Genomic DNA, 18129 nt, shown 5'->3' with positions numbered 1-18129 from the left:
TCCTCCCTCCAAGGGGCTCTGAGATCCCTGGTGTCTCAAGGTCTGGTCTCTGGGATTATGGTGGTACCTCCAGAGATGTGGGGTTATCACAGAGAAGACTGCTCAGACATGGGTTTAAGCCAATAGAAAGTCATTGTTAGTTGGCCGGTGACTACACTGGGTGTTCTGTTTAGGAACCCAGCATAGGTCTGAGCCTTTCTCAGGGTAAGCGTTTTAATCACAAAAACCATGCTCTAGGTTGACATACTTAAGTTAACAAGACCAGCTAGCAAGAAGGGGAACTATAGAAGCCAAAAAGCAAGGTTAGTACATGTAGAGACTTTCCTAGAACTATGGGTTTTGGTGGATTAGGTCTTTGTTTTTGTTTTGGCAAGTGGTGCTGTCTACATGCTGGGTTTATGGCCTGAATAACCATGGAGTCAATTGTGCTATGGTCAGAGTGCCTACTTAGATATGGGGCCCTGTTACGTTACTAGATTTAGATTAAGTGCTTGTAAAATAGCTTCAATGCTTTTTCATTAAATATACACATTTGATATTGCTTTGGAAATTTCTGCTAATGCATTCATTTAGAAGTTGTGTTTCATAACATGTATCAGTCATGACTTCTGTGACCTTGGGCAGCTTCTTGAAGCCTCAGGTTCTTAATCATTCACATGACTTACTTATAAATTTATAAGGCGTTTCAAAACTGGTTATCTAAAATCTTGACTTCTTAGATGGATAGAGAACCTTGGAAGGTGCTGGGCATGGCAGTGTTTACCTGTAATCAGGATATTGAGGCCTAAGTTCTAGGCTAGCCTGGGACACACAGTAGCACATCTGTAACCCCAGCACTCAGCACAGAGGCCGAGGATCAGGAACCCAAGGTCACCCTTAGCTGCTTGAGACCTGTCTCAACTTCCCTTTCCCGCCACTAAATAAATAAATAAATAAATAAAAATAGAGGGAAAGAAAGGAAGTTTGGGGGGTAAAATGGGGTCGTCTGTAGCTAAAGCGGAGAGCAAGCTGCTTTTGCTCCCCAGGCTTCAGTGTTCTCCCTGACACCGCTTTAGTTTTGATCTCCTTCACACAGATTCCCAGGCTCTAGAAATGGTGCCAGGATCTCTCGTTGATGACTTTGTCCAAAGGATTAGTTATGATGTTTTCCTAATTTGTAAACTACGAAGATCAAATTAATTTATGAGTTGTGTTAATAAATATTTACTGCATGCTTGCTTCATGAGTAACACAGACCCTGCAGTCTCTGTCAGCGGTTACAGTGGAACTAGGGAGCCAATCACCATGAGGCCACGGGGCGGGGTGGGGGAGGAGGATGGCAGGCACAGGGGCGATGGGACAGTGGAAATGGGTGGATGGAGAGTCCCTCCGTCTGTCCTGGCTGCGGGTGTGGGTGTGGCCTGGGTCTCCTGCAGCCCTGGAGCACTTCCTCACATGGGTGTAGTTTGAGCTGATCCTCTTGTGTGCTTCTCAAACAGTAGCCTTCTGTACTGGGGTTGTGAGTGTCCAGAGCCCTTATTGATTCATAGTCAAGTAGTCGTAAACCTATCTTCAATAGTAAATGCAGAGTGCTTGTTGATAATGAAGTGTTGTTTCTCTGGTAACTGAATTTTAAATATTTCGACTGTGCAGGTTTCTAACTGAGATGTCTAGGCCTTTAATATGTGAATCTTTCCTTCAGGAGTCTCTTTTAGAAATCCCTTGACATTGAATAAAATGGCTTGATCAGGTCATAGAATTTTATTTATAATGAAATTGGTTAGATGAGTCTAGTTAAACTATTTCGTTTTGATTTTTTAAAGATTTATTTTATGTGTATTGAATGTTTTTCCTGTATGTATGCATGTGTACCATGTATGTGCCTGGTGCTTGGAGAGTTCAGCTTTCAGATCCCTGGACCTGGCATTATGAGACTGTGGGTGCTGAGAACTGCACCTGGGTCTTCGGCAAGGTCAGCCAGTGCTCTTAACAGCTGAGCCAGTTTCTCAGTCTCAAGCTGTTTGATTTTTTAAAATGGAAATGATGGAGATCCGTGGACCTCCAGTGCCTTGCCCAATGTCACAGAGTTATGAATGTGCTCATTCCTGCCGTGCAAAGCCAGTCCGTAAGTCATTAATAAAGCGCTAGGAGACGAGTCAGACACGTTTTTCCTTTTTATTTTCTGATGTGTGTGTGAGGGGGTGTGATACGGGAGTTTATAAAAATGTGTATGTTCATGTGTGTATATGTGTGTGCGTGTGTGTGTGTGTGTGTGTGCGCGCGCACACACACACGTTGGAGCACAAACTTCAGGCGTCACTCCTCACCTCTCTATCGTGTTTGGCACAGGGCCCTTTTGCTAGACTAGCTATCCTGGGAGGTCCCACTGATCCTTCTGTTGCTACCCCCCACTTCCTAGTAGGGCACCCAGAGATTACAGTTGCTTGCACTGCGGCCTCCAGCTTTTTGATGTGGGTTCTGAGGACCCACATTCAGGTTGACAGGCTGTGCAGCAGGAACTTTCTCCCAACAGGCCATCTCCTACTTGGCCACTACTTTTTCTTTTTAAAATAAAAACAAAAGGAAGCTTTTAGCTGAAACTTATGAATCATCATATTTTCTTACTCTCACGCTGGCATAAAATAGTCTATAAGGGTGGAATTCACTGCATTTTATTTTCCATTCCAGACTTATGTACTATCGGAGTCAGATATCCTGTGCGTGTGGCTGTGGGTCTAAAAAACATAGGAAACATTTAGGAAGGAGTCCTTTAGGAGTAGGAGCAGAAAGAGGGATGCATGGGAGCGGCTCCCCCGCTGACAGTGTGCTCAGGCCTCTGCTGCTGTGGGAAGAACAGGGACTTGCTCTAGTGTAGCATGCCAGTGCATGACTCTCCCCAGCGTGTGGGATTTTCTGCCTGTCTTGCGCAGAGTTTCCATCCTGAGCATTAGGTGCATGATCACCCTGGGTAAGTGCACCCTTGTGGTTTCTGGGGCCCCCACTGCTGCTTGGGGCAGAGGTGTCTTACCTGTCTCACCAGAAAGTCTCATGAGGTCATGGGACTGTGAAGTGCCTGCCACCAGGCGCCGTTATTAATTCCAACTCAGTCAGCGGTCAAAGATGCCTGTCTTAAGTGCCGGACATGAAGAACACACTTCTAAAGTACTCGTGCATCTTTAGGAGTGGCTCTTCTTTAAGTCAGGAGGGAACCAGAAAGTGTGATTCTGTCCAGTGCCTTCTGAAGAGCAGTCACAGGTGCAGGCAGAAAAGATGTCCTGGGAGCATCCCTTAACAACTTCCTTCCTGATGCGTTGGCTTCATCGCCCAGTAAATGGGAGGGAGGGAGGGAGGGAGGGAGGGGGAGAGAGAGAGAGAGAGAGAGAGAGAGAGAGAGAGAGAGAGAGAGAGAGAATCTTCAACAGCATCACCACAGTCAAGACGGTTAAATAGGTCTTTAAGTGTACACAGGTAGAACCTGGTTATTACTGACTGTGTTTAGAAGTTTAATAGTTGTAAAGGGCTGGAGAGATGGTTCAGCAGTTAAGAGCATTGCTTGCTCTTCCAGAGGACCCAGGTCCAATTCCTAGTTTCCACAAGGCAGCCAACAACTGTCTGTAGCTCCAGTCTTAGGAGATCTATCGCCCTCCTCTGGCCTCTGCAGGTACCAGGAAGACACATGGTGCACAGACATTCGGTAGGCAAAACACTCATAAAAATAAATTTTAAAAAATTGAAAATAAAGAGGGCTGGGTATATGTAGATACCAAGTTCACAGAGGTGGTCTGAAGTGAGGTCAGTTGTGTCTCTGACTAAATTGGAAGTCCATGTGCCCTAGACTTCAAGAGACAGTTATTATGGGATCTAGATGAGAGTAGCCACCATGTTCTCTCCACCTTCCCAGAGTCAGTGCTGGAAGTGGGAGGGATTGTGTTCACCATACATGGCCTCGAGGTGCCAGCTTGCCTTGCTGACCTAGGGGAGCTATTACACCAAAAGCTGCTCGATGCCTGGAGTCCTTGGGTATTCTATCCATCTGCATTCGTGACCAACTAATTATAACATTTTTTAAAGCAACATGAAGTCAGTGCTTCTACATATCAGCTGCATTTGTTTTTTTAAATATATATTTATTTACTATATATACAGTATTCTGTTTGCATGTGTGCATGCACGCCAGAAGAGGCACCAGATCTCATTACAGATGGTTGTGAGCCACCATGTGGTTGCTGGGAATAGAACTCAGGACCTCTGGAAGAACAGCCTGTGCTCTTAACCACCGAGTCATCTCTAAATATTTACTCTTAGTGTTTGTCAGGTCTGTAAGACAGTATCATACCCTCCCAGACTAAGAAACTGAGGCATAGAGAGGGTAAGTAATTGCTGCCAGTGGTGCAGGCTGTTTGCGGGGCTGGGTCTGAATTTGTTTTGAAATCCAGGAGCTATGGTGTAACTATGATGCTGATGCTAGCCTGACACGGGACCTTCAGTGAGAGCATCCACGGTTCGCTCACCCTAATATGAAGAGGACTTGCCTTCAACTTAAAATCTGAACACTCTCACTGCAGGCCCTCTGACAGGCTAAACCTATAGAAATGTTAGACATGCTTTGGTGTTTATATGTGATTTATGGAAAATAAGTTCCTGGAAAGCAGGTTTGTTTCACAGAGAATGACTGCCTCCCAGGACCGTCATCCTTTAGTCTGAAGCTTAAGTAAGGGTATATGCATAGCAACCCAGCAGTGAGGACCCTTGCCGCATTGACGCCAGGGACTAGTGCTGTCATGGCTGTGTAACTGTGCCGTGGGGAGATGGATCCTGGGGCCCAAACTCTAAGCAACCTGGAGTTGAGGAGCTGGACAGCTTTTCCTTGCATCCAGATTCTGACTTGCTTAGTCTGTGCTTTTGCAAATCTCTCTCCTTTTTTTTTTTTTTTTAAATGTGTGAAACATGGGTTTAGAGAGATGGCTCAGTGGTTGCTGCTCCTCTTGGACACTCGGGTTTGGTTCCAAGCACTCACACTAGCAGCTAACAACTGTCTGTAACTCCAGCTCCAGGGGGATCCTATGCCTCTGGCCCCTCAGGCATTTGAATTCATATGCACATACCCACACACTGACACACACACACTTATACATAATTAAAACTAATAAAAACAAATCTTACAGTATCTGTGAAGAAGGAAACAGATGTGGATTGTATATAGCAATGCAGTCTGATCATAGGAAGGTGATTGCCAGAATCTACCAGACAGTCTGCAAAGAGAACAGCCATCCTCTTCTTCCCACCAAAAGTAGCCACTTTCTTGCCATCTATGGTGACGGCATCCTTGTTCTACTTTCTGGTTTTCTAACTCAAGTGTGTTCCTGTGAGCACGCAGCTTTGCCCTTCCATTTTGCCTGCTCATTGGTTTGTTCCTGGTTTTAGCTTTTTCCACCAGCTCTTCGTTTTGACAGATTTCAGACCTACAGAACAGTTGAGGCCAGTATGAGAGACATGATACGTCATAACATCTGTCAAATGTGTGACTCCATAAGTGTATGTACATATATGTTTCCTGTATATGTGTGTATGTGTGCACACATATGGCTGGTGTAGATCTTGCTGTGTTCTAGCTGGCTTCCTGCCTCCTAATCCATGCGATCCTTCTCCCTTAGTCTCCTGAAGAGCTGGGAGTACAGCTACACACCACTGAGTGGACATAGCCATTTCCACTGGGAGCCTTTGAACTGTTACAGAGTAAATTGTAGGCACAGTGGCCTTCTACTTCCAAGTTCTTTAGCACATATGAAAGTGAGGACTTTCTCCTGCATAGACAAACAAATCACGAAAAGCTTAGCATTGTCAGGCATGATGGAGGCTGAGACAGGAGGGCTGTGAGTTTGAGGTCAGCCTGGGCTACATAGTGAAACCTTATCTCAGCAATAACCACCACCACCAGAGTGCTAGCAAGATGGCTCAGCATGTAAAAGTGCCTGATGTGCAAACCTGGTGTCCCGGCTTCTTTCCTCAGGTCCAGCGAAAGCAGAGAACCAACTCCGAAAGTTGTTTTCTGACTGCCACACATGTGGCAAGGCATCTCTACCCCCACACTCAACATACTCATAACACACACACACACACACACACACACACACACACACACACACCAGCAAAATTTAAAAACCAAGTGCTGAGGATATAGCTTAGTGGTTGAGCACTTGCCTAACATGTGTGTCTCTGGGTTCCATCCCAAACATTGTAAAAAAAAAAAAAGGAATTTAGCATTAACAAACTTCTCTCATCAAGTATTTGTGTCACATGTCCCCATTGTCTAGTATCCTTTTAAATGTACTGTCTTCACTAGGAGTGGTCAAGGCCAATCTGTTGGATTTACTCCTCTATCCTTTAGATCTAAATAATGCCTTATCAGACTTCAGATGCTTCTTTTTATTTTCACTTTTAGCTCTCTGCGTCTGTTCATGTGTGTGAATGTGGTGTGTGCACACCGTAGCATGCATTTGGAGGTCAGAAGACAGCCCTGGGTGTTAGTTGTTGCTTTCCTCCATGTCTTGTTCACAGCTGCCTATGCCAGGCCTCCCGGCCTGTGAGCTTCCTGAGGTTCTTCTGGCTCCACCTCCCATCCTGCACTAGGAGCTCTGGGATTCCAGATACGTACTGCTGTGTCCAGCTTCACGTGGTTTCTGGGATCTGCACTCAAGTTCGCATTCTTAGGTGGAAGCGCTTTACTTACTGAGCTGTCTCTCCAGCTCAAATACTTATTTGACTTTTTTTGCACTTAAGTACAATTTCCATGCATAAAAAAATGGTTGAGACCTATCAAAAAATAAATAGATCCACAACCATCACCCAGGTTCTTCCTCCCAAGGGGAACCTGTGTCCTGACTTCTGGTACCATGGTCTGTGTGTGCCTGTGTTTGAATTCCGTATAAATGGAATCTGAAGTTTGTATTCTTCGGTGGTTCCGCCCACCCTGCAGTCTTTGTTGATGATACTCATTCCTATTGCTTGTGGCTTCCATTTCATTTTCACGCTGTAGTGTATTCTCTGACCGCAACATAATCATCCCATCTTAGTCTGTGTGGATGTTTGGGTTTTGTCCAGTTTTGGCTTTTGTAGAGTTCCTGTGAAAGTTCATTTATAGCACCCTGGCTCATCCTCCCCTGCATTTCTGTTAGACAAATAAATGGCCAGGAGAGGAACTGTTGTGCTGTGGAATATGAGCATCTTCCATTCCAGCAGATAGTCACAGGTTTTCCTACCAGTCTCTTTACCGTTGATATGCCCAGCCACAAGGTTTGTGAGTCTCCATGGCCCCACCTGCTTTTGGAGCTAATCTTAGCCACTCTGGTAGATGGCACTTCTCTGGTTGAGTGCCTTTTCACAGTCAGTTGGCTGTTGCGCCTGGGTTTGCTCCCTTGTGATTGTTCAGGTTTGCATATTTCCCCACAGTGGGCTGCCTTTGCTTTCTCGTTGGTTTTAAGGAGTTCTTTCTGTTTAGGCTGAGCTGTATGTGAAGCATGATTCTTCTCTCATGTTGGCCTTTCCTTTTTACTATGAAATTGCTGTTTTATGGGTCATTTGGCCAAATGCTGGCAATTGGCATAAAATCTAACCTAGGTTTGGTACTCTTTTTCCTTGACGGCTCTGTATTTTCTGTGCTAAGTTACCCTACCTACTTCTAAGGCCATAAAATTCCTTTCTTGTGCTTCCTAAATGTTCTCTTGTTTACCTTTTCACATGTATGTTTGCAATCCACATGAAACTGATTTGTGTGTGTGTGTGTGTGTGTGTGTGTGTACACGTGCGTGCATTGTGAGGCAGGGGCAAGTTTGCATGCAAACAAACAGATAACTACTTACTTAAACACTGTCTCTAACAGTTTTATTACGGTGCCATCTGCACACCATAAAACCGCACTGTTAAAATGTGTGCAGTGCACCTATTTGCAGACAGTCTAGAGAGGTGTTTGAAAACATTCCCGTTACCCACCAGGCTATTCTGTTCATCATCAGGAGTACCTGCCCCTAGTGCCAAGCCTCAAGTCTACTTTTTGTCTATACGTTTGGCATTTCTTATAACCAGAGTGTGTGGCCTTTTTCATCTGATTTCGTCTGCTTATCATTTTGAGTGTGAGGTCCCTCCATGCTTTCCTGCCTTCTGAGTCAGCTCTGTGGTGTGGATGTACCACAGTTTACCCGTTCCCCAGCTGCTGCACTTTTGGACTGCTTCCATGTCTTGGCTCAACAAATGAAGCTAGTCTGAACACCACACAGGCTTAGTCTACATAGGTACTCTAACTTCTCATGAGTAGCGACGTGTATGGCTGTGGTCATATAATTTTATTTTGCTAATTACCTTTTGTAAAGTGCTTTGTTTCTCTTGGAACACAGCTCTGAGGGTTTTGATACAGGTATAGATTCTATGGATCAAGTGCAATCAGGATACCGAGCAGTTCCACACTCCCCAGAAATCTTTCCTGTGACAAAGGGATTTCTGGGACTCTTCTTTTAGGGACACATCATTGAGACGAAGGCATATGGTGCTTGGCTTTCATGACATGTTTCCTTCCTGAGAGATTCATCCTAATTGTTAGGTCTATCTGTAGCACGTTCCTTGTACTTGAACAGTGTTTCATTGTGTGAATAGCTAGCCATAGTGTTTATCCGCCTACCCACGGGAGGGCTGGTAGGGCTGTTTCCAGGTTTGGGCAGCTGTGGATAGAGCTGCTGTAAACACTGGTGTGTAGTGTTTGGTGTTAATACCAAGTTTAACTTCTCAGGGGAGAATACCCAGGGTTGAGGTCACTGGGTGTAGGGTTGCAGGTTCCTCATGATGGTGATCCCATTTTACCTTGCCATACCTTATTCCCATGACTGTTTCCTTTACCCCAAAGACTTGCAAGGACTCGATGCTAAAAGGTATATAGTGAAAGCTCATAGGTTTTAATTTGCATTTCTGAAATGATTATTGTAGGACTTCTATGCATAGTAGAACTGGCAGCAACAAAAGGTGCCACTCTGATCCGGATTCTGTTCTCAGAGCCACCCTTTCCTCAAGCTCCAGAAGGAAGCTTTATTGTGACACAATGTCAATGTTTGTCCTGTGTCCGTATTCCACTGTCCTCGTTACCGTGACTTTGTGAAGGTACTGGAAGCCTGTAAAAGCCTCCCCCACAGTTCTTTGAGGATGTTTACGTAAATGGAACCATACCCTGTGTGACCTTTTGGGTCTGTTTTCAAGGTTTGCTATGTTGTAACATCTGTCACTGCTTCATCCTTTCTCTGGCTAAACCAGGTTTCATGTGTGGCTGTGCCACTGGCTGGTGGGCCATTGGATCATTTCTGTTTGTTATGAACATTCGCTTACACATACTCTGTGAATGAGGGCTATAGCTTCTCTTGGGCATCTACCTAAGAGTGTAATTCCTAGGTCACATTGCAACTCTATGTTTAGCATTTGGAGGACCTGCCAGACTGCTTCTTGTGGGAGCTGCATGGTGAAGCCTCAGCTGCAAAGCAGATTTCTGTTTTTCCTTACCTTTACTTGCCATCATCTTTGTTTTCGATTGTTCCCCTCTTAGTGGGTGGAAGCACTTACTTATTTATTCATTATTTTAAATTTTTTGAAAGTTTTATTTTATATGTGTAAGGGGCTTTGCCTGCGTTTATGTCTGTGCACAACATGTGTCCCTGATGCCCTCAGAGGTCAGAAGAGGTCATCAGATCCCCTAGAACTGGACTTACAGATGGTTGTGAGCCACCATGTAGGTACTGGGAACCAAACCTGGGTCCTTTGTAAAAGCAACAAGTGCTCTTAACCTCTGAACCATTCATTTAGTGCCCTATTTACTTTTGTGAGGGGGCACATTACATGTGGTCAGAGGATAACTTGTGAGCCTCAGCCTTCTGATACCACACAGATCCTGGGGGCTGAGCTCAGGTCCTAGACATGGGTAGCTTACCCACGGAGCCATCTTGCCCACTCATCATTGTAGTTTTGTTTGTTTGCTTTTCAAAACAGAGTGTCTCTGTGTAACAGCTCTGGTTCTCCTGGAACTTGTTCCATAAACCAGGCTGACCTCTAACTCACAGAGGTCCTCATGCCTCGGCCTCCTGAGTGCTGGTATTAAAAGTGTGCACCACCACACCTGTCTCTCATCATTGTTGTTTTATTTTTTTTAATGTTTGAGATTAAGATGTAATTACAATATTTTCCCTTCCCTTTCCTCTTTCTATACCTTCCCATATACCTCTCCTTGCTCTCTTTAAAATGCATGACCTCTTTTTAATTTATATATATATAATCTGCTCAGTTTGCATAATGCTACTTATATTATGTTTTCAGGGCTGACCATTTAGTATTGGATAACCAGTTGGTGTGCTCTTCCCTGGGGAAGACGATTTCTCCCGCTTTCAGCATCCTTAGCTGTCTGTCGTTCTCTGTGTAGAGTTCAGGCCTTGTGGACTTTTCCTCATCCACGTTGGAATGTCTATTGATGTCATTTTTGTTCAGCTCATGTTTAGGCAGGCATGTTGGTGAGACTTACGAGTGTAGATTCTGATGTTCCTAGAAGACACACTCTCACTTGCTGTGAGAGTGTGTTTGCTACTCTTTGATCCTTTGACTCTTAGGATATTTCTGCTCTCTTTCCACAATGATCCCTGTGCAGGATTATTTTGTAGATGTATTCATTGGGATTGAGCTTCCCAGCTCTACGTTCGGATTGATTGTGGTTTTCTATACTGGTTTTTATCTCTCTCAAAGAGAAGTTTCCTTGATGAGGGGTTAAAGACTACACTGATCTGTGGGTATAAGGACAAATGTTTAGACTGTTCTTAGGGATTATTCTGGTTTAGTAAAGTGGTAGTTGTAGGCTCTCTAATGTTCACGATGTCATTTAGTGGTAAGTAGTTAGCTAGGTTACTCATAACAGGCTCAGTGTAGCTTGATTTGCATATTCTTGCTGACTAATATGCTGAGCAGCTTTTCACGTGCATGCACTTTTTAGCCTAATGGGCATCTTTGAGGAAATCTATTCAGTTCTTTGCTTTATAAAAAATGGGGTTATTAGATCTCTTATTGTGGGAATGATTTACATACTATCACTGTACTTCCTGAACAGTCTCTGTTTTACCTGTTACATGGGCTTGAGCCCTGAACCGCTTTCCTGACGTATCAATCCACCCGCTTCCTCAGTTGCACATCCACTCACTCCCTACATCACTGCCTATCTGCTGCCTTGGCTGTCTCTTTGTCTGCTGGGTAGGTCTAAAATAGCTAGTTCCCACTATCATCTGCTGGCAGCATATTCATCTGGAAGAACCTAGATTCTTTCTTTAGAGAGCCTTTATTCCAGGGGGAGCCTTGGGATATCTTGTGTCAGTCATTCTGAAATGCAAACTAAACTCTCCATGAGGTAGTTCTTGTGAGAGCTGGTGGAGGCTTCGACCCTACCTCAGCCATATGAACTTCTTGTCACACTCTACCAGGCTAAGCACACCCTTGTCCGAAAGCCCACAGATGGGCGGAGCACTTAGGGTTTCTTCTCCTTTCCGTTTTTATGGGTGTTATGTAATCCTGCTGCTGCTCAGTCTTGGCAGTGTTAGATTCTCTCTCCTCCGTTACACACTACCCCTTTGATGTCTCTCTCTGCACGTGTAATCTCTCCTTCCCTTGAGCCTTCTCCCCGCGTTGGTCCTCCCAGGCTACCCTGCCACTCCTTCAACAGGCCAGCCCACCAGCCAGCCTGTGCCTTTCCTGCATAGTGGTCTCTCCTCCCCGGCCCCTGACTGCTTCCTGCTTGTCCACACTCACTTTTCAGAGAGCCTTCTTTCTAGAAGCATTTGACCTAGTGATCTGTTCCCATCTTGATTTTTTCCACCCTCCTGGATGTCTTTGCATGTTGTGTTTCTGCTTATATTTGTCCCACTGGTTGCCCCTCAGACCCATTGCCAAATCCACCTCCCTTGTCATTTTTGAGTGTCAGCTTCTCAGGCCCATTTCTGCCAGACTGGGAGTAGGATGGACATCTGTGATTTTGGTGACCTAGATACCAGCACTTTCATTTGAATAGGTTCTAAAAACGTACTATTTATTAAAGTAATGAACAAGATAATAGGTAATATTTCGATTTTAAAAATGGTCTGCAGTTAAATATGTATGTACTTATAGACACACATAGACACATATTCTCATAAACATGTTTTCACACACATTTACACATGCACAGAACTGTGGAATGACTTTTGTTTGTTTGTTTCAGTTTTGTTTCTATGAGACAGGGTCTTGTTTTATAGTGCTGTCTGGCCTAGAACTTGCCAAGAAGCTGTGTTTGGCTTTGAACTCCTGATCCTCCTGGCTCTACCTCCCAAGTGACAGAATTACATGTGTGCACTGCTCTCCCCAGATTTCAGCCACTCTTAAGACTACCGCCCCTGAGAACACTCACTGCTGTGTCTGAGGGAAGCTGACTAAAGGCTGTGCAGAGGAGGCATTTGGGAAATTTGCTAGAAATGTTTTTGATGGTCTCAGTGATTAAAGGTTATGCTGTCTATAAATTTAATTTTATTTTCAGTTTGGAAAGAGGACATTACAATTTAAGTATGTGGTAAAGATAATAAATGTTTAATGAAAAGGAGTTGCTGGGTCTGCTAGAGTTGAGGATCTGTGGCTTGGCCTTGCTTCCAGAAGGTGTTACTATGGCTGTTCAAGGGAATTTAAAATATTCCAGAGACCCTCACAGGGATCCTATGATGTGCCCCCAAAGGGTCAGAGCCTTGTGCTGGATCCTCTTTTTGGAGGCCCCATCATGTAAGGCCTCCCAGAAACTGAGCAGATATTGTAATACAGGGACTTCTGATCTGCGGGACTTGGGGACCAGATATCATCATCCACATTCCTGTTTACCATGACCAAGGTAGCTTATAGAAGAAAGTTTATTGTGGTCTCGCAGTTTCAGAGGGGGTGTCTGTGACTGTCATGGTGGGAGCATGGAGGGAGTCAGGCAGTCAGGCATGGCACTGAAACAGCAGGTGAGAGCTTCCATCTTGAGACATAACTAGGAGGCAGAGAGGGAGGAGGAAAGAAGTCACCACACACACACACACACACACACACACACGGAATGGCATGTGCTTTTGAAACCTCAGAGCCCACCTGCAGTGGCATACCTTCTCTAGCAAGGCCACACTGCCTTATCCTTGCCCAATAATAGTTCCACTAACTGGGCGCAAAACATTCGAATATATGAGCCGACCGGGGCCATTGCAGACTAGGGAGAGCATGGAGGCAGGCGAGCAGGAGTCATGCACAGCGATGCGCCATGGGATTTATACCGTGCTCACCGTCCTGTGGCTAATAGGATGGAGGAACAGTGGGATAACCTTGGAGATTGTAGGGTTCACGGGGAGTTGAGATGACCCAATTTGGATTCTCTCTGCCTTCTCAGCTTGCTGGGAGTAAAACCTCAGTGCAAGCAACAGTGGAGTATTCCTCCTCTGGAGCATGTTCTCCAGGCACGATCCTATTAGCATCGTGGCCATGTGCCTAGTCAAACATTCAGGCTCCACAGTGTCAGAGGCCCCAACATGGCCATTTGTGTAGTGGTGTGTTGAAACACATGTGTCATTTGTAACGGGCATGAGAAAGCAGGGAGCTTAGGTGTTTGTGTCACAATTATTTTGAGGGATCGAATAGTAAAATTTAGGGTATTTATTGAAGGGGAAAGCATAGTATATTTAACAAGTATTCATATTAAAAACATTTTTTGAGAATATTGTGTCAAGGTCAAGCTACATAGATACAGATTCTGAATTATGTTTGAAATCTTTTAGATCTGTTTATTTTATGTGTATGAGTGTTTTCCCTGCATGTGTCTGTGTACCATATGTGTGCCTGGTGTCCTTGGAGGCCAGAAAAGGGTGTCATTTCTCCTGAAACTGGAATGACAGACAGTTGTGAGCCACCATGTGATTGCTGGGAATTGAACCTGGGTCCTCTGGAAGAGCAGTCAGTGCTCTTAACTGCTGAGCCATCTCCCCAGCCAATGAATTATATTTTAAAACCAAATTTTCATCTCATTTAAGACTTTCTAAAGATATGCACATGTTCCTAGTACTTCCGGCCCCTTTCCTTAGGTACCTGCCACTCTGTGTGGATCTGTCCTGTCTTTCTCAAGTGACCATTGTTGCTGCACATGGAGATGTCTTGTACTGTTGACCCCTGATGCTCTGTAACGAGAGTTCATATTTAGTTATCTTTCTTACCCCACCCGTTCTCTGTTGGAGTTTAGCCCCCCGGTGGCTATTTAGGAAGGGTAAGAAGAGCTGCTTCTAGTTCAGTGCACTCCAGTGGTGAGAGGCTGAGGTGGACTTTTTGATCACAATGGTGGCCGACAGCCCTGTGCAGCTACCTAAAGTTTAAATTGCTTCAGCAACAACAACAAAACTGTTCCATCTAGCCATGCATCATTTTGTTCCTTGCATCAAGTTCAAGGCATTGAATAGAAGCCCACTTCATTTTCTGGGACCTTCTAGAAGTCCCCCCTCTGGTTCCAGCACTAAGTTTCCATGTGGCTGAAGTGTTGGAGCCATACTTAGCTCTGACCTATCATCATGAGTCAGCCTGGTCTTGGGTTATTTCTGTGGCCCCTTCTCTTTTCTTTATGATGGCAGATTCAGGCCCATCAGCCTCAACAGACACAGTTATGAGCACAAGCTCTATGTGTGAACCCCTTTTAGGCCTGAGATTGTGTTGGCCTAGAGCTATATAGTCCAGACAGGTCTCCCAGTGGCATTTTGTATATTTTAATCCTATTATCATATATTGTTTTTTTAAAAATGATTTTATTATTAATCTCCCTGCCCAACTCCCATGTGTCAGGATTGCAGGTGTGCACCTTCATGCTTGCATGCTTGGCATAGTTCTTTTCTTCCTTTTTTTTCTTTAACTAGGACTTAGGAGTTCAGAGTTGGTGGCAGTTAACTCTACAAGTTCTTTTTCAAATTGTAGAACATTTATTCAGTGGGCAACCTCAAAATCTGAAAATTGGTGAGCATGAATCACATATACCAATATGATCAAATCTCAAAGAGAATGCTCCACAGAAACAGCAACTTCTAGAAAAAGTGCTCATAAAGTGATGTCCTTCACGTGAGTTATTGTTTTTAGTATTAGTATGTGTGTGTGTGCGCGCGTGCACGTGCGCACAGCCAGGTAGAAGTCAGAGGCCAACTCTCAAGGTCATTTCTCTCCTTCTACTGTGATCCTGGGATGTTTGTGGGTCACCAGACTTGCTTTCATCTGCTGAGTCATCTCACCACTACCTCCTCTGAGTGTAAAGGGTGATTCAGTGCTCCGTGCTGTTAGGAGAGTGTGTACCCAGTAAGAGCCTGGGGACAGAGCTTGAACAGGGTGGATGGCAGCTCTCCCTCAGGTCAGTGGGAGCACAACTCTTCGGTTTATTTTCTTAACACATTTTTTTTTGTCTAAAATATTCTGCAACAAATTCAGCTTTACACACACACAAACATACACACACTTCTCCGCTTTACCAGGTTTTATATTGTACTGGCCTGGAACTCTGTAGCCCAGGCAGGCTCCTCCTTTCTCCTCTCTCCTCTCTCTTCCTCTGCCCTCTCCCCATTCCCTTTCTTTTGAAACAGTATTATGTGGGCTGGGCTGTTCTCAAACTTCCCTACATAGCCAAGGATGACCTTCAACTTCCCATCTTTGAGTCTGGGGTACTGGGATTAGAGGTGTAAGCCACCACATGGAGTTTGTGTTCTTTTAAAACATAAAACAGATAAGCAAAATATGTAATAATATAGAAAGTGAATGTTTCCTGTCATGCTGGGGCCCTGTTGTATGTTGGTATACACTGTGGTTTGTGTTAACAGAGCCAAGCCCAGTTTTAAATAGAGTTTACTTTCCTGTGGCACTAACTTAACTGCGTCCTCAGTGTCATCCTCTGGAACCTTCCTTCCTGGACTTCTGCCCGTTTCTGTCTCTCACAGCGGTGGCTCTTCCAGGGTCTGGAGTGGAGTTCAGTTGCCACCATGTGGTCAGGGAGCCCCTGAGAACTCCTCCAGCCCTTCTCTTGAGTGAGGTATGTCCCTGTCAATGTGTTTGTAAGCTGAGTCTGTCAGATGCCCAGCCACACACCCCTTGTCCTGTCCTCTCCTACGAGGGCGCCCACTCCCACCACCTTGCTGATGCTTTCTGCCTGTGCATGAGTCTACAACCGTTGTGATTCTCCTCAGACATAAGTGACACCCTGTACTGTGTAGTGGGAAGGAAGGTGAGTCCCCACTCCTGGCCTTCCCTTGGCCAGGATCAACTTCGTATGAGTGTGCAAACAACACTTTGAAGTTTATTGCAAATCTGCCACACAGTTTTGATTCTCCTGAGAAGAGAGAAAATGAAAGGTTGCTGCTGCTGCACAAATGAAATTGGAGATCTTGGGGGTGCCACAAAGAAAAGGGTCTGGAACTAGACTGGTGCCTGTGATTCCTGCATTTGGAAGGCTGAGCAGGAGGGTTGCAACTCAGGCCTGCCTCAACTACAGAGTGAGTTCAAAGCCAGTGGGCAACTCAGTGAGACATTGTCAGAAAAAGTATAATGAGGGCTAGGGAATGTAGCTCAGTTATAGAGCTGGGTCAGTGTAGTCACCCAATTCAAACAAACAAACAGTTGGGGACTCTGCCCCATAATCAAGGAAATGCCATCTGAAAAACTGCTTCCAGCACTAGAGCATCTGTGACACAAAACACTCATCAAAAGATAGAGCAACAGTCCAGAGAGATGGCTCAGTGGTTAAGCGCACTGGCTGTTCTTTCAGAGGACCTGGGCTCAATTCCCAGCACCCATATGGTGGTTCATAACCATGTGTAACTCTGGCGTCCTCTTCTGACCTCTGCAGGTACCAGGCATCCACATGGTACACAGATAAACTTGCAGACAAAATACACGAGAGAGACACAGATACACAGACTGACTCACACACACACACACACACACACACACACACACACACACACACACACACCTGATAATTTTTAAAGTGGGAAATTTGCAGTAGACATGTCCCTCTAACTGCAGTGTGGTTTGAAAGAAAGCCAGAACCCCCGGTAGACATCTACAAAGCATCCAGTGATGAAGCCTTGTGTGGCTGCTCACACAGAGGCTTCATCAAGTTCTTAAGAATCCTATCTTGCCCTCTGTATAACCTGAAGCTTAAAGAAGACATGGCATGTCTTTGGTCTGTGGATCTATGTCACCGTCCTGGCCAGATGAAGATGCTCCTCAGAGGTGTGTGTGCAGGAGCCACAGCCATGAGTCAGCAGAAAGCATTCTTGCCCATCAGCGCATGCCCGGGTGAAGAAGAGCCACATGCTGGGAGCACAGTGAAGCTGTGTGGGGCCCACATGCTGCGGAGGAGCTGTGTCAGCAGTCTGACACTCCAGCTGGGTGTGGGCCCCACCTCTCTGGCTACACTGCACAAGTGAGAGCTGCAGATCTGGTGATTCTTAGAGATCTCTTGTGAAGGTCAAGTTTTGTTTTGTTGAGTTTAATCTCTCACAGACTTTTGAATTCTTGCCATGTAGAATTTTCAGTTCTTCAAGGTTATTTAGCCGTATTTCTTATTTGTATGTTTCTCCAGCCTAGCTCTACCTCATTATCTGTTTCTAAGCCACCCCCCTTTTTAAAAAAATGCTTTTTTCCTTTTCCCAGCTCCGCCTTGAATCCTCAAGCATGCATATTTCTTTCTGGCTTTATTTCTTCTTGAAATGCCAGCGCTCTCACGTCTTGTCAGAGTTCACACAGTGTTATTTCTTTTTGTTTTAAAACATTTTTGATTTGTTGAGGAGTGTGTCTCTACAGCCTACAATTCTGTGACTTTTCGTGTATTGATGAGGGGTATAACCATCACCATAGTTTTAGTTGATCTCATCGCTCCACAAAGGAAACCTCTCTGCTGGCAGTTACCCCGGAGCAGGCTTGGTTCATAGCCACTGCTGGTCCTGAGAGCCCTGCTGGCTCATAGTATTCCACAGCAGTTGGCCTGGGCCTCCGTCCTTCCTTCACATTTGTATAGCTCAGCGTTAGGATGCCTCGGTCTCTCTGCATCCTGTCATCATCACCTCAGGCCCT

General features: G+C 45.0%; 1 protein-coding gene across 2 annotated transcripts in view; it reads left to right on the top strand.

Annotated features, from left to right (window-relative positions):
* Positions 1–18129, top strand: part of Adcy9 (adenylate cyclase 9) — a 115109-nt gene that overhangs the window by 54341 nt on the left and 42639 nt on the right. The gene's annotated exons all lie outside the window — the stretch shown is intronic.

The sequence above is a fragment of the Alexandromys fortis genome, unplaced genomic scaffold (assembly GCF_014885135.2).
Source record: "Alexandromys fortis isolate MF-2015 unplaced genomic scaffold, M_Fortis_MF-2015_v1.1 scaffold_29, whole genome shotgun sequence".
NCBI classification, from domain to species: domain Eukaryota; kingdom Metazoa; phylum Chordata; class Mammalia; order Rodentia; family Cricetidae; genus Alexandromys; species Alexandromys fortis.
This window is presented reverse-complemented; position numbering and strand designations above follow the sequence as displayed.